Consider the following 14,860-nt stretch of genomic DNA (forward strand, 5'->3'; position numbering starts at 1 on the left):
CACGAGGGAGATGCAACCCAAACCCATAGCCCCGGACCCTGTGCACCAGAGCACTCTTGGCACCTCCTTTGCCCACATTTCCAGAGGCGCTGGTGACTCTGAATGTCCACTGTGGTTCTGAGGACTGTGGCTCTGTGGGGCGTCAGGAGCACAGTAGACTCTGGGAACAATGGGGCACTTAGGAACGACAGGCTTGGATTCCAGTCTTTGCTCAGAGAGCAACTCTGAATGGGTTTCAGCTCCCTAAGCCTCAGTTGCGTCACGTATGAAATGAAATAATGTCTATGAAATAATAGCAATTCCTGGCTCAACTCCATCTCGAGCTGCAGTGCATCCAACGTGAAGAGGGACACTGATGCCACTAGGTGAATGCTGACTGGTCCCGTGGCCAGTGCAAGAGTTGGGGCTGATCGGTTATCTGGAGATGAGCTTTCTATGAGAGGGACTAGTTCTCAGGTTAGTATTTCTCTATCTGGCCCTGGGTTCTGAAGGTATCCAGGCTTATGGCTTTGAAAACCGTTGCTAACCCACCTCCCAAGCCTGGTGTTTAATGAAAATGCTGAAACCACCATCCCTGCGGTGGTTTACAGTGTAACACAGGGTGACCACCACAGCCACTAAACAATAGCTGGAAGGTCATTCTGGAAGCTTCCTCCACTTTCCAGCCTCTTTTTGTCTAGTCAGTGGCCCAGGGATACCCTAGAAGTGGCTCAGAATAGAGGTCCTTGTCAAACTGAGGGGTAAAGCTGGTCAGAGTGGAGCCCCAAGTGTGTCTGCTCTTCCAGGGTCAGCTAAAAGTTGGCCAGCCACGGCTTCCTGGGCTCTGAGGGCGTTGCAGGGCCCTTTTCCCCAAGAGCACAGCCAGAATTTCAAAGCTGGAAGTCGCTGTGAACTTTGTCCTGCCAGCCATCTTACTTTCCAGTGGATGAAACTAAGGACTGCAGGGGGAGGGTGGCCTGTTAAGTTCCTATGTTCTTAAGAGGTAGGGCCCGCACTTGAATCCAGGCTTTCTACTGCCAGATTTTATTCCCCAGCCACCTCGCAGGCGTCCATACCCAGGGTGAGGGTCTGGGAGAGCAACCGATGCGTCTCTATAACCTTCTTCCCTCTCCTGTACGCATGCTCTGCCCTTGGCATACTGACCACAGGCACCTTCCATGACCTCACCTTTATTTTCATTGGGTGGTTGCTGATACAGTCTTGAAAAGTTCCCACTTTCTACTTTCCTAGAATACTCTGAAAGACTCAAGTAATTGTTGCTCAAAGGACCTCAGACGTAGTGACACGCCATGGAAGGGCAAGGAGTTCAACAACTAGCTGAAAGGTATATTCTATAAATTTATTCCTTTTTTGTTTCCTTTTCATCTTGGTTCTATAAAAAGTTCAATATCACTATAATAAAATTTTATAAATATTTTTAAAAGAATGACAAGCTATAAATCCAGATTTTAAAAATATGTAAATAAGAATGACAAATCAGAACAAAGGAAAGTGTAGATAACGTAGGAGGTGAGGACTGGTGAGATGGAAAGAGCACTGATATAACAATCACGAGGGCTTACAGTGCTTCTACAGTTCAGCTATACACTGATATCTGAGATTCTTGGCAGCCAAGGAGAAGAGGGAGACATGGTCCATTGTAGTCATTATAAACCCACTCCAGTGTTCTTGCCTGGAGAATCCCAGGGCCGGGGGAGCCTGGTGGGCTGCCGTCTATGGGGTCATACAGAGTCGGACACGACTGAAGCGACTTAGCAGCAGCAGAGTCAATATAACCGCGAAGAAGAAAATATGTAAGTTCCTTGCAGGAGGCAAAGCATTAACTTTTTCATATGGTACTTCAGACAGGGTCAGCGAATGATGCATGAGATCACCTATGTCTTCAAATAACATCCCTCCAGCAAATGCTATGACCAACCTAGACAGCACATTAAAAAGCAGAGACATCACTTTGCCAACAAAGGTCCATCTAGTCAAAGCTATGGTTTTTCCAGTAGTCGTGTATGGATGTGAGTTGGACTATAAAGAAAGCTGAGCGCCGAAGAATTGATGCTTTTTTTCCTCCAACTGTAGTGTTGGAGAAGACTCTTTAGAGTCCCTTGGGCTGCAAGGAGATCAGACCAGTCAATTCTAAAGGAAATCAGTCCTGAATATTCATTGGAAAGACTGATGCTGAAGCTGAAGCTCCAATACTTTGGCCACCTGATGTGAAGAACTGACTTATTGGAAAAGACCTTGATGCTGGGAAAGATTGAAGGCTAGAGGAGAAGGGGACGGCAGAGGATGAGATGGTTGGATGGATCACTGACTTGATGGACATGAATTTGAGCAAGCTCTGGGAGTTAGTGATGGACAGGGAAGCCTGGCCTGCTGTAGTCCATGGGGTCGCAGAGTCAGACACGACTGAGCAACCGAACTGAACTGAACTGAACTGAACTGAGCAAATGCAGTGATTGAGTTTCTTCAGTGGAAGGTCACAACTCAGCAAAGGCTATTCTTTGAGCAGTCAAAGGCCTCCTCTGACCTAGGCAGAGAGCATCCTCCCAAAACAGGATGAATGTGGGAAAGACAGGGAAAATTCATTCCATCATATTACCGTCAATAAGGTGGCCATGTAAGATGTCACCCAAACTAGGGCACTTTGGAGAGTAAAAGGGGTACAATTAACTATTCTGGAGGAGCAACAGGAATAAACCAGGTCATCTCAGGCAAACCAGAACGAATGGTTACCCTTATGATCAACATTTACCTTGTGATCCAAACCAGGCACAAGCGCCATCTCTGGGAGTCTGGCATAAATTCTGATCTCTGCTATGAGGACTGAACTGACACCATGGTCTCCTATGGATCCTCAAAGACTGGGCATCTAGTCTCATTCCCTCACTTGACAAATGAGGAGACTGAGGCCTAGAGAAATATGGTGATTTTCCCTAAAGACGGCAGAGTGATGGTGGATGAGGCAGACCACCCTGGGCCACCACCTGCTTGCTGGCCAGAGTTCACCCCCTCCTCCGAGAATAACTGGGCACCATAGCCTACGGCTCTGTGGCACATCCGACACCACAGTCTATGGCTCCCTGTTCTGTGAAGGCACCGGCTTGGCCCCACAGGAGGTGGCTATATCCCTGGCGAGGAGTGACCACAGTGTCTGGAGGCTTAACAGTCAAGGGGGGCCTTTCAACTTATGTCCTAACCTCGCTGTGGCTCTTGGATGGCAGAAATGGGGAGAAGACTGAGGTTGGGGAGTCCATCCTGGTGGCATTACCCCAGGCCTTGCTTATCCAAGCTAATGTGGGCAGAAGCTCGGAGGCATGGAAAAGTCAGATGAGGCAGCCAGCACCTGCAGTGTAGACAGAGAACTGTGCTCTGGGCTGGTCTGTGACTCCTGCGCTTGGCTGTACCTGTGTGAGGGGAGGAGGCCCCTGGGTGCTGTGGATGGACAATAAAGCATTGACTCTACTAACTATGTCTATTGACACTTTCATGCAAGGATCTCAATGTACCCCCCAAATACTAGCTAGTGGTGAGCTTCGCTTCTTCTGATGGATGGATGGGCCCCCCTGCATGACTGAAGGGGAGTGATCAGCCTGAGTGACAGTCAGTTGGCCAAGGAGGGCCCTACACTGTTGAGTCCTGTGTTTCTCCCTTTACCGAGCCACAGGGGTGGGCGGGGAAGTGCCCAGAGGCTGGGGCTTGGAGCAGTTCCCAGGCCGGGCAGGAGGGTGGGGTGGATGAGGGAGACAGCCAGGTGACTGTTGTGTCATTAGGTGACTCACTGGGCCAGCACCACCTGCCTGGGGTCAGCACCTGCCTGGCTGCACCTGTGAGCAGGGCCCTCCTGCTGGCAGCCTCTGGGGCAGGAGCAGGCAGGACACGTCAGCACCATTGGCCACCTAGGTCATGGAGTCAGGGAGGCCTGAGAGCCAAAAGGCCCACCCCTTCATTCTGCACAGAGGGCACCTGAGCTGCGGGAGACAATGACCAGCCCAGGCAACACAGATCCTCAGACTAATGGGCCAGTGCTTTCTGCTGCCTTGTTCCATACCTCATGACACATCAGAGGTCCTTAACACAAGAGGCAGTGGGAGGGGGCAGCTGGGACCGGCTGCAGAACTGGGGAAAGCCTACAAGAACTAAGAAGGCTTCAGGCTTGCAATGGGTTACAATTCACAGTGGCTTCAACATTCTTTTACTTAACTCTTTAACCCCTTTAGAAGGGCCATTTCCAATCTCTGTGACCAAGTGATGCTAAGAAAATGGCTCTTTTCTACATTCTGTGCTTCTGAAGGTGTGTGTAAAATTTTAATACTAGCTAGAAGTAACAAAAGGAAAAGTTGCCTCTGCAGAGAACTGGTGAGCATACCGGTAAAAATCACTAGTGACATGAGGTCAGAGGTAGGAGGCTTTCCCTACAGGCCCAGAAGCTGGGCCAACAGGAGTCTGAGCCTCAGGCCAGGGGAAAGATGGATGTCCTCTGCTGATGGTGGCAGAATGGACCTGGAGTCCTCCTTGCCTGCTACTAAGGTCACAGCCCTCAGAGCTCTGGCTTAGAAACCAGCTTAGAACCATGAGAAGAACCTGAGTTTTAAAAGCCAGCTGGCTAACAGACAACTTGGCTCTCACTTCTGGAGGCTTCCATAGGTCTAGCTAGTACGATATCCCAACACGGAAGAGAGTAGGGTGCTGGGGCTGGAGCCACGAAAGCCTCAGGGGAGGGGGATGAGGGGCAGGCAACAGGACTGAGGCCTGAAGTTCTGCGACCAACTGGACACCTCTTCTGGATCCAAGGCGTGGGGACAACAAGGCTGTTGCCCAGAGTGGAGCCCCACAGAGGGAAGATAGGAGGTGGGCTCTAGCAGGTGGCCAGCTTCACTAGTCCTGGTAGGAGGCCAGCCTGAGTCTGCATGAGCTGTAAACTAGGGAGCTTGAATCACCAGCCAAGATAGATGAGACTCAAGCAAGACAGGGACAGAGGCCTGGTGTTCAGAGGGCTATTGGGTCAATCTGTCCCAGACCTGGGGCATAAAGTTCTTATAATTTAGTTACATATACCCATGGATGCATGCACCCCAATATCCCAAAATCAGGTAAAAATTTTACTGACCATAAGTAACAAAACACACTGATGTTAAAAACACCAGGAAAGTAAACCTTTTGCTTATTTTCAGAAGCTGAAACCCAGCACAGAAGGCCACAGCCTAGATGGAAGGCAAGCAGTGTTTTCATTTAAGAACCCAACATCAAACCAGTGGCTCTTCTGAGAATCTGCGTATATGACACTGTGTCTGTGTGTGTAGGAGATGGGGCAGAATTCTTACGCAGCAAACAAAAGTCAAAGTGGCTGGGGGCTCAGATGGTGGCAAGAGAGGGTAAGTGTGAAGATGTGGGTCTGGAGCCTAACAGGAGAGGTTGTCAGAGAGCCAGTGAAGGAAGTCTGGACAGAGACTGGCCAAAGCCAATGGTGGGGCTCTGGCTCGTAACGAGGAACAGGGCGGAGCCTGAAAACATCTCCCACTAGCCACTCCCCTTTTTGTTTTAGCAACTGAAGCCCCTGAGCATCAGCTTAGTCTCTCGTTACCCACCTAGGATACATCCACCAGCATCCTTTGCAGCTAGTGCTGGTCAACAGCTGTAGCTTGCAGGTCATGGCCGGAAAGAACAGTGTCTGCCCTCCACATCCTCATTTGCTCAGGAAGGAACCTGGAGGCAGTAGCGGAGGTGAACCTGACTATATTTCACAAGGCTACAGCTTCCATAGTGATTCCTCTAAGGGGTCTGAGCAAAGTAAGCTGAAAACCTTCTGGAAAGGATTCACCATTCTAGATGCCATTAAGAACATGTGTGGTTCATAGGAAGGGGTCAAAATATCAATAGGAGTTTGGAAGAAGTTAATTCCAGTCCTCGTGGATGGCTTAGACTTTATGGAGAAAGTAACTGCAGATGTGGTAGAAATAGCAAGAGAACTAGAATTAAAAGTGGAGTCTGAAGATATGACTGAATTGCTGCAATCTCATGAGATTTAACAGATGAGGACTTGCTTCCTAGGGATGAACAAAGAAAGTAGTTTCTTGAGATGGAATCTACTTTTGGTGAAGATTTTGTGAGGACTGCTGAAACAACAATAAAACATTTAGAATATTACATAAACGTAGCTGATAAAGCAGCAGCAGGGTTTGAGGGGACTGACTCCAATTTTGAAATAAGCTCTATTGAGGGTAAATTCCTTTCAAAGAGCACTGCATGTTACAGAGAAATTGTTCGTGAAAGGAAGCAGTAAATTAATGCGGCAAACTGCATTGCTGTCTTACTTTGATAAACTGCCACAGCCACCCTATCCTTTAGCAACCACTACCCTGATCAGTTGGCAGCCACCAGTATCAAGGCAAGACCCTCCACCAGCAAAAGATTATGAATCACTCACTGAAGGCTCAGAAGAGGGTTGGCATTTTTTAGCAATAAAGTATATTTTAATCAAGTTATATACATGGATTTTTTTTTGACATAATGCTATTGCATACTTAGTAGATTACACTATGTGGTGGTTTAGTCACTAGTCATGTCTGACTCTTGCGATCCCATGGACTGTAGCCTGCCAGGCTCCCCTGTCCATGGGATTCTCCAGGCAAGAATACTGGAGTGGGTTACCATTTCCTTCTCCAGGGGATCTTCCCAATCTAGGAATTGAACCCAGGTCGCACTGCAGGCAGATTCTTTACTGACTGAGCTACAAGGGAAGCTACAGATTATACTGTAGTGTAAACATAACTTTTATATGCACTAAGAAACCAAAATCTCTGTGACTCACTTTATTGTGGTGATCTGGAACCAAACCCACATCTTCAAGGTTTTCCTCTAACTGGCACACAGCTGATACTCAAGAAATAAGAACAGATGTTGAATCTAGAGGTCAAAGCAGGGTCTGCAAAGAAGTCAATATGATGCTGAGCCACCCAGCTAGTGGTACAGCCTTTCTAATTTCCCCAGACAAAAAATACATCGGTTCCCGAGCGGGGCAGGACAGTGGGGTCAAAGGCAAAGGCAGGAGGTGCTGCCATGGATGGTGGCAGATTTCAAGGACCTGACGGTCTGGGACACTTATCAGCTTGAACATTTCTTACCAACCTAGGGCTTAAGCTAGAACGGAAGACACTCATGGATTAAGTCATTACAATCTTGACATGCAGATTGGCTGGCCCATCCCCCTGCCTCCACGCTGCACTAGATGGTTCTCCTGCTGAGGCTGGAGATTCTGGAGCCTCCAGTGTACCTTGTGGTCACTGGTTTCCTGTGAAATGATGACAGGTCAGTGAGACCCAGGGCAGGGAAGCTCTCAAGGGGCCTGACCTGGGCTTCCATTACGGTCAAAAGGATGAATTGCATGAGTACATCCTGTCTTCAGACTCACAGCACTTTGTACCCATCATCTTCATTTGCTGTTGGGAAGAAACTGAGGCCCAGAGGAAAGATGTAATCTGTTCATGGAGAGCCAGCAAGGAGGTGTTCAGGCCAAACTGGAGAAAATTCGTGAGCCCTCCAATTTTCTGTTTGGGGCCATGTACTCTGAATGGCAGGGATGGCTTGATGCTGATTAAGCTTCCCTGGGAGCTCCCCAGGGGCAGACAGATCTAGGCTTCAGGGAGGATGGCAATTAAGGCACTTGAAGAGAACCAGCGGGCAGAACACCAGGACTCCTCACCATGGCTGGCTTGCTTCCCAAGATACTCCCCACCTTTCTCAGGATCTGTGAGTTCCCTCCAGCAAGGGCAGAGGAAGAGGCCTGGGGTCAAGATGCCTGCCACGGGACCCCGTTACTTGTAGAGGAAGCCCCTGACACAACTCTGCTATGTCCCTAGCATTTTCTTACTTTGTCCACCTGTGAGAGGTTGCCTGCACCCCTTGGCACCGGGCCCCTTCCATCTTCAAAGCCAGCAGTGGCTGGCCGCATCTTTTCACACTGAGTAACACTGACTGCCCTACCTCCCTCTCACCCATAAGGGCTCTTGTGATTATGCTGGGCCCTGCCTAGATAATCTATAGGGCTTCCCTGATAGCTCAGTTGGTAAAGAATCTGCCTGCAATGCAGGAGACCCCAGTTCAATTCCTGGGTCAGGAAGATCCACTGGAGAATGGATAGTCTATCTACTCCAGCATTCTTGGGCTTTCTTTGTGGCTCAGCTGGCAAAGAATCCACCTGCAAAGTGGGAGACCTGGGTTTGATCCCTAGGTTGGGAAGATCCCTTGGAGAAGGGAAAGGCTACCCACTCCAGGATTCTGGCCTGGAGATTAGATAATCTATAAAAATCTCACCACTTTCACATCCTTGATTTAATCACATCTACAACATGCCTTTTTTCATGAAAGGCAACATGTTCATAGGTTCCAGATGTTAGGATCTGGACATCTTTGGGAATCATTATTCTGCTTATCACAGTGTTATCTCAGTATTTTTAAAATCTGTATTGTTCTTTAGTGAGGCTTAGAACTTTGCATAAACTTATTAAGCAATTATTTCATTCAGTGAATTATTTTTCATATCCTTTGCTTATGTTCCTAATGAATTATATATTTTTTTTATTTATGCAAACTCTTTCAATATTGGGGATAGTAATCTTTTCAATATGAAATGCAAATACTTCTATCATTAGTCTTTAACTTTGCTGAACAGGAAAATTTTGTTTCTATGTGGTCAAATGCATCATCAATCTTTCCTTTTATGACTTTTAGGTTTTGTGTCCAAGATTATTTTTTTAGACTGTCACCCACTTTTCTTCTAGTCCCTTTATGATTTTTTTTCTTTCCTCTCTCTCTATCCCTCCACCCCTTTGTTCCTCTGTTCCTCCCGCCACCCTTCCCTCCCTCCCTTCATTTCCATTTCTATCGTGGCTCCATCTGGCATTTATTTTTGTGTAAGGAGTGAGGTAGAGATAAAGCTTAGCATTTTTTAAAAAAATATAGCTAACTAGTTGTCCTAACAGTATTATTGAATAGTCCGCCCTCACTCTGCTGAAATATCCTGGGGCATCTAAAAGCACAGGTTCTAGCCCCATTCAGATCCACTGAGACAGTATCTATGGGAAAGGGGCCCCAGAACCTATAGTTTTACAAAACTCCCTATGTAAAAATCTGACATAAGCTTCTTTACAGTCCACTATTTGGGGAAACTGATGGAACTCCTCTAATTGCCTCCTCTAACTGATCACCTTGCCTCTAGGTCCTCAGAGTTCCTCCACTCCACCCCACCATTTATTGCAGAATGTGAAATCTCTTTGATTGCCAACCTCACCAGGCCTCTCCCTCTGTCAACAACTCTCAATAGCTCCCAACCACAGGGAGATGCAGCCAATGGTGTTTCAGCCTCATCGCAATCAGGCCCCTTCCAGCCTCCTCTCTCCACCCAGTACTTTGACTTTGCATCAGCTCAAACCCACATGCTCTGGACCTTTCTGCTTAATCACATTGCTATTCCCCAGAGAACAGGCAGAGAAGGGAGCCTAGGAGGCTAATTCCACAGAGGAGTCAGGGAATGCTTCCTGAAAAAATCTGTGCTTGAACTGGGCCTTGAAAGATGGGGACAGTGTTGAAAGAAAAGGAGTCTAGTCTAAGAGAGGGGTACAGCACATGCAGAGCTCAGGAGGCTGGAATGTGGTCACAGGGAATGCTGCATTTGCGGCCTCTCTTCCCTCCCAGGCTTGGGGCTCCACATATGCAGGCAGGGGCTGCACACCATGCTAGAGGTGGGGCTCAGGGCAGGGGCAGAAGTTTTCACAAGCTCCCTCCTAGGCCCTAGAATGACAAGAAAAAGCCTCAAGCTATGGACACTTGGTGCTGCCAAATAGATCTTCCAGCTGAGCGGGGGTGAGTGCTGGCCCTCAGAAAGCAGGTAGAAGGCACAGTCTGGTTCTATGGGGGTGGCCAGGAGCAGGTTGCTGGGCTGGATCAGGTTTCCAGGATGACCAGTCCCTCACAATAACTCTCCAGCCCAGATTCACTCATGGAAAAACAGGCAATGCCTCGAGTCTGATGGATTGCCTATGCTAGGAAGAGAAAGTTTTTCACTAATCCAACAGGTCAAATAGTGCTACTTCCCTGAGAAGCCTGAGGCATCTGCCTTGGATCAGACCTGTGTCTAAACCAGTTCATCAGCACCTTCCTGGGAAATTTGTCTCTTTCTGGACTGGGCAAAGGCTGGGCCTTATTTACCTTTGAATTTCAGTGCTGGGCACTGGACTCAGCCTTAATAAAATATTTAAAATACTTTAAAAGTACTTAAGTGAGTATCTGCTGCATGCCTAAGCTATACTAAACATGAACATATTGATCCTCATACAGGTCTCCTTTTGCAGAGGAGAGGCCCGAGGCTCATAGAGATGAAGCTATTTGCTTCAGATGATACAAGAAAGGGCAGAGGTAAGATCTGAACCTTGAGTTTAGACCGCGGCCTAGAAAACCCCCAAGAGTGCTGACCTTGGTCAGAAGGGCCCAGGTGGGTTCTGCCTTCCTTCCCAGCACCCCAGTTCCTCCAGGAAGTCTTCCCAGTTAACCACAGCCATCTCCACTTGTACCAAAGTCTCCTCCCTATGCGCAGTCACTCTGCATGACCCTGTAAAACTCAGGGCTGAGTTTCTTGATACATGCTTTGTATCAGCTATGAGTGGTAGATTATTCACTGTCTGGGCAGCTCCTAAATCATTTCCTTTGGATGACTGTCTGTGTTCCTACTTTCCCTTCTTCTCCTCCCTTCTAATTCCAAGACCCAGACAAGGTTTGAAATTTATGCACACTGGTTGAGAAGCAAATTCTATTTTATAGCAAAGAGAAACCTAGGTAACTCCAGGTGAGTTGTATCTGGCTAATATTTGCCTTCCTATTAGAAAGCCTAGGGATTGAGGGGGAATTAACATTATGGGGGAAGCACTGGGCTAAAGAAACATCCCCAAGAGAGGAGAAACAGGTTTTACAGTCAAGACCAAGCAACAATGCAGTCAGAACTCCACTCTGCCTGACCTGAGGAAGCCCAGACTTAGCACTGTTTATTTATAGTTGTGATAAGAATGAAAGGATGGTCCTAACAAATGCCTTGTATCTAAACCAAACAACTGAACTTTTAATACATGTCAGGGCCATTCTTAGTGTTTTACACAATAACTCTTGTCAGGCAAGGATCATTATCATCTGCATTTTACAGATGAGGAAACTGAGGCACAGAATCACAAAGTTGGTAATGGCAGAACTGGAATCTGAGCCTGGGCCCTCAGTGACCTCGGCCATGGAGAACTCAAGGCGGCCGGGGCCATGCCAGCCTTGCGGACAGGACTCAAGATTGAGTCGCTCCCTCCCAACACTTCAGGTCACCAGACACTGTTCCTAGCGAGTCCCTCCCATCCTGCGCACTAGCCTTAAGGAGAGCTTTTTTCTCCCCTTGCACTTAAAAAAAGTATCTACTGTGTTTAACTCTTGTTCCCACTGAGACTAAAAATGAACTAAGGTCAGGGACTGTAGCCTGAACTCAGCAAGGGCCCAGTGAAATCTAGATGATTGTAGTTAATTAATCTATGAAGATATCTACTGTTAAAAGTCTAATTATCTATCCACCCACCTATCTTGTTATTTATTTATGACCTCCTTGTTCTGGTAAGGATTAAAAGAGCCTCCTGGACACCTGTGAGAACTTCCTGAGCTTCTGAACTTAACTCAACCTACTTATCTTCAATGGTCCAGGAAGTACTTATGGGTGAAAGAGCCTGAAATGAAAGCTGAGCACAGTCAGGCAGACTTGTCTTCCAGCCTTTCACATCCTGCCAGTCGCTCATGGATGTTGCTTAAGAAACACCGGCGCTCCACGTTTGTCCCAGTGGCCTCTCTCTCATTGCCATCCAGCAGGTCTAGCTGTTCCTTTGACGTCCTCTTGTTTCTACACAAATGTCCATGGTACAAAAGGAACACCTGCCTACAAGCTTCCTAGGTAGTTAACTAGGTCCTTTGGTTCACTCTAAAGGGTGATATATAGGACACGCTACAACACACAATACACATTATAGAGTAAATTCTATACGGACAAATGACCGGAGAGACTGGGCAACCTATTCCCAAGTGGGCAATGACGAAACAGGGACTGCCTATGGCCTCCACCGCTCCTGCCCACATGGCAAGATGGCCATAACTGTGCTAGTAACGATAAACCAGTTACAATGGTTGCTTTGAAACTCATTTATTCATTACTCAAGTACTACGTGGGCCTTCTCAATGCCAGGCCAGTAATATGGAAGCAGACATAAATTATAGACCTTAGTATCCATATGAAGCTACAGTAATCAAGATAGTGTGGTCTCAACCCCAGAGAGAGAACAACAACGCAATCAATGGGAACAACAGAGTAAGAAAACAGACCCCAATATACACAGTTACCTGATTTATAACCAAGGTACGACTGCATTTGCTGAGGGAAACGTTAGTCTTTTCAGTAAATGGTGCTGATGCAATTGGATCTATGTGGAAAAGAATAAACCTTGGCTATACGATATACAGAAATTGATGTGAAAAAGATGACTGGCCTGAACGCAAAAGATTGAAAAATGAAGCTTGTAGAAGAAAACACAAAAACATACCTTCATGAACTTGAGGCCAGCAAAGATTTCTTACACAGTTCACAAAAAGCAAAATCACATAATCATAAAAGAAAGGATTGGTAAACTGGGCTTTATTAAAATGAAAAATGTCTTCTCATCAGAAGATAAGAATAACAGAGTAAAAAGATAAGCCAGAGACTGGGAGAAGATATTTGCAATACATATTCAACAAAGGACTCATCCTTTTAGAATTTTAGAAAATCCTAAAAATTAATTTTAAGAAGGCACACAACCCAACTAAAAATGGCCAAAGTTAACCCCAAATGTAAAAGCTAAGTGCTACCAATCTCAGAAGAAAACATTGGGGGAAATCTTCACCACATTGGATTTACCAACAATTTCTTGGCTATGAGATTAAAGCACAGGCAACCAATGTGACAATAAACTGGATTTCATCAAAATTTAAAACTTTTGTGTACTGAAGGACATAATCCAGAGTGATGAGGCGGTCTACAGACTGGAAGAATATATTTGCAAATCATATATGTGATAAGGGGTTATATCCAGAATATATAAGGAACTCCTACAACTCAAGGAAAACAAACCAAACTACCAAATTAGAAAATGAGCAAAACACTTGAGTTCCTCCAAAGAAGATAAACTAACGGTCAAGAAGCACATGAAAAGATGCTTAGCATCACTTATCATTAGGGAAACACAAATCAAAATTATGAGATACCACCTTACACACATTAGAAGGGTTACTATAAATTTTAATAGAAACCCAGAAAATAATAAGTATTGGCAAGGATATAGAGTACATATATGATACATATACATAACAATCCTTATGCATTGTTGATGGGAATCCAAAATGGTACGGCCTCTACAGAAAGCAATCTGGTGGTCCCTCGAAAATTTTTTTTATGTACAATTAGCATGTCACCCAGCAATTCCACTTCCAGATACATACTACAAAACCGATTTTCAGGAAGATACTTGTACACCTTTGGGCTATTCACAGTAGCCCAAAGGTAGAAATAATCCAAGTGTCCACTGATGAATGAATGGATAAGCAAAATGTGGTATATATACATGCATAGACTATTATCCAGTCTTAAAAGGGAAGGAAAATTTGATCCATGCTACATTATGAATGAATCCTGAGGACATTATACTAAGTGAAATAAACCAGCTACAAAAAGACAAATAGTAAACAATTCCACTTATATGAAGTACCTAGAAGAGTCAAATTTGTAGAGACAGAAAGAATGGTGGTTATCAGTGGTTGGCAGAGAAGGGGCAAGCAGATTTGTTGTGTAATGAGTATAGAGTTTCAGTTTTGCAAGATGAAAAGAGTTCTCGAGATTCACTGATATTGCACAACCATGCAAAAATACTTAATATTACTGAGCTTAGAAAGGGTTGAGTGAAAGTCACTCAGTCATGTCCGACTCTTTGCGACCCCAAGGACTGTATAGTCCATGGAATTCTCTAGGCCAGAGTACTGAAGTGGGTAGTTGTACCCTTCTCCAGGGGATTTTCCCAACCCAGGGATCGAACCCAGGTCTCCCACATTGCAGACAGATTCTTTAGCAGCTGAGCCACAGGGAAGCTAAAAAGGGTTAAGATGGTAAATTTTATGTTACGAGTATTTTACCAGAATTTTTTTAAATGGCAAAAGATTTCAACAGGCACTTTTTAAAAAAAGATTTTTTATGTGGGCCGCTTTAAAAAAAAAATGCCTTCATTGAGTATTTTACAATATTGCTTCTGTTTTATGTTTTGGCCATGAGGCATGTTGGACCTTAGCTTCCTGACCAGGGATCTAACACTCACTCCCTGCGCTGCAAGGCAAAGTCTTAACCACTGGACCACCAGGCAAGTTCCTCAACAGATAATTTACAAAGAGGTTATCTAAATGGTCAACAAGCATATGAAAAGGTGATTAACACCATTACTCATTAGGGAAATATATACCAAATCCGCCACACATTCACCAGAATGACTAACAGGAAGCAAAATGACACGAAATGTTGGGAAGAATGTGGAGCAAATGGACCTCTTCCAGGACATTGTCGGTGGGAAGGTAAGTAGATGCAGCCATCTGGACAATTGAATGGCAAAATCTTCAATGGCAAACACACACCTACCCCATGACCTAAAAATTCCACTCCTAAGAATATTTCCTACAGAAATGCATATATATATATATATATCTGCTAAAAAAAAACACACACACACACACACACAAGAATGCTCATAGTAGCTTTACGTTATGAAGCAGCAAAAAC

The sequence above is a fragment of the Ovis canadensis genome, chromosome 1 (genome assembly GCF_042477335.2).
Source record: "Ovis canadensis isolate MfBH-ARS-UI-01 breed Bighorn chromosome 1, ARS-UI_OviCan_v2, whole genome shotgun sequence".
Classification (NCBI taxonomy): Eukaryota; Metazoa; Chordata; class Mammalia; order Artiodactyla; family Bovidae; genus Ovis; species Ovis canadensis.